Source organism: Triticum aestivum, chromosome 6A (genome assembly GCF_018294505.1).
Source record: "Triticum aestivum cultivar Chinese Spring chromosome 6A, IWGSC CS RefSeq v2.1, whole genome shotgun sequence".
NCBI lineage: Eukaryota > Viridiplantae > Streptophyta > Magnoliopsida > Poales > Poaceae > Triticum > Triticum aestivum.
This window is the reverse complement of record NC_057809.1, coordinates 203760165-203763045: the sequence shown is the minus strand read 5'-3', so window position 1 is coordinate 203763045 and position 2881 is coordinate 203760165.

Sequence of the window (2881 nt, the reverse complement as noted above, 5' to 3'; positions counted from 1 at the left end):
GGCGGCGGCTGCGGCGACTTGGGCGGCGGGGTGGCTTGGGGAGGAGAGGGGGGCGATGATATTTAATGGGGGTCGAGGCCGGCTTGGGGGAGGGGGCGACGAGGCGGCGGCGGGTCGGACTCCTAGCCGGAGTCTAGCTCGGTCACAGCGGCGCGCGCGGGGAAGGCGGCGGCGGTGTGGGCCGGCTGGGCCTTTGGTCCAGTTCGGTCCGAAAGGAAACTTTTTTTAAATAATTTTGCCACAAAGGAAAAATCCAAAATGAAAGTAAGTAAAAATCCTAAAATTCAAAAAATAATTTTCACGGTCCTCTCCTAATATTTAGGACAACATGAACATTTTTCTGGGCTAAAATGCAATTTTCAAAAATGCAATTTCCCCTAATTTAACCGAATAAATCTCAAATAAAATTCAACTAAAAATATATATTTTTTATTCAAAATTAAATTTCCATTATTTCCACTGATTTGAAGATGTCATATTATCTTCTCTCCTTATTTTATTTATTTTGAAATAATTGGAAAAATAATTTCAAACAAAATCACCTTGATCCAATTTACCAATTTTTGAAAATTCAAAAATGGAATTTTATGAAAACCTCCAACTCTCTCAAATGGTCCTTGAGTTGCTTAAGGTCACTAGGATCAATATGTCCAAATAAAACCAAATTCAAAATACAAAGAGCATGGATGCATATGATGACCTAATGATTAACATCCAAATTGAAAATTGGGATGTTACACACATTGATATCGATTGATGGACATCTCCATAGCCCGTTGGTTAGCCGCATCGATGTGAGACTTTCTTACTTTTTTTCGTCTCTGTATTTACCCCTATCATCATATTCTATTCCACCCGTAGTGCTATATCCATGGCTTGCGCTCATGTATTGCGTAAGAGTTGAAAAAGCTGAAGCGCGTTAAAAAGTACGAACCAATTGCTCGGCTTGTCATCGGGGTTGTGCATGATAAATACTTTGTGTTAAGAATACAAAGCATGACAAGACTATATGATTTTGTAGGGATAAGTTATTTTAGCATTGATATTTTGAAAGACATGTTTGCTTGTTGATATGCTTGAGTATCAAAATTATTATGTCAAAACTAGACTATTGCTTTGAATTACATAAAAAGTCTAGTTGTCCATGCTATAAAGAAAAGAATATGATATGACATGTTAAACAACACTCCACATCAAAAATTCTATTTTTATCACTTACCTACTCGAGGACGAGTAGGAGTTAAGCTTGGGGATGCTGATACGTCTCCAACGTATCTATAATTTTTTATTGTTTCATGCTGTTATATTATCAATCTTGGATGTTTTATAATCATTTTATAGTCATTTTATATCATTTTTGGTACTAACCTATTGACATAGTGCCAAGTGTCAGTTCCTGTTTTTTCCGTGTTTTTTACATCACAGAAAATCAATATCAGACGCAGCCCAAATGCCACGAAACTTTACGGAGATTTTTTACGGGCCATAAGGAACAAGTTGGGCCCTGGTTGCACCTGGGGGAGTCCCGAGGAGGGGACAACCCACCAGGGTGCGCCAGGAGGCCCAAGTGCGCCCTAGTGGGTTGTGCCCACCTTGGGTGCCCCCCGGACCGCCTCTTTGCTCTATAAATACCCAAATATTCCAGAAACCCTAGGGGAGTTGACGAAATATTCATCCAACCACCACAGAGTCCAGAACCACCAGCTCTAATCTAGACACCATCTCAGATGGGGTTCACCACCTCCATTGGAGCCTCTCCGATGATGCATGAGTAGTTCTTTGTAGACCTTCGGGTCCGTAGTTAGTAGCTAGATGGCTTCATCTCTCTCTATTGATTCTCAATACAATGGTCTCTTGGAGATCCATATGATGTAACTCCTTTTGCGGTGTGTTTGTTGGGATCTAATGAACTTTGAGTTTATGATCAGTCATATCTTTTTATATCCATGAAAGTTATTTGAGTTTCTTTGATCTCTTATATGCATGATCTCTTATAGCCTCATATTTCTTCTCTAATATTTGGGTTTTGTTTGGCCAACTTGATCTATTTATTTTGCAATGGGAAGAGGTGCCCGGTAGTGGGTTCAATTTTACGGTGCTCGATCCTAGTGACAAAAAGGGAACTGACACGTATGTATCGTTGCTACTAAGGATAAAAAGACGGGATCTATATCTACACAATAGATAAACGTATCTTGTCTACATCATGTCATCGTTCTTATTGCATTACTCCGTTTTTCCATGAACTTAATACACTAGATGCATGCTGGATCGCGGTCGATGTGTGGAGTAATTGTAGTAGATGCAGGCAAGAGTCGGTCTACTAATCTTGGACATGATGCCTATGTAATGATCATTGCCTGGATATTGTCATAATTATTTGAGGTTCTATCAATTACCCAACAATAATTTGTTTACCCACCGTTTGCTATCTTTCTCGAGAGAAGCCACTAGTGAAACCTACGCCCCCGGGTCTTCTTCCTCATATATTTGCTTGCGATCTACTTTTCCTTTTCATTTTTATTCAGATTTATTAAACCAAAAATTCAAAAATACTTTGCTGCAATTTATTTTATTTGTGATATATTATTTCAATCTACTACAATTTTCTGGCATCGTTACTCGAAAAGGATTGACAACCCCTTTAACACGTCGGGTTGCGAGGTGTTGTTATTTGTGTGCAGGTGCTATTTACATTGTGTTGGTTGGTTCTCCTACTGGTTCGATAACCTTGGTTTCTTCATTGAGGGAAATACCTACCATTGTTGTGCTGCATCATCCCTTCCTCTTTGGGGAAATACCGACGTAGTCCTAGCAGACAGGAGATTTTCTGGCACTATAGTCAGAGAGCAATTAGTGACATCAAGGACCCCAAAGTAAA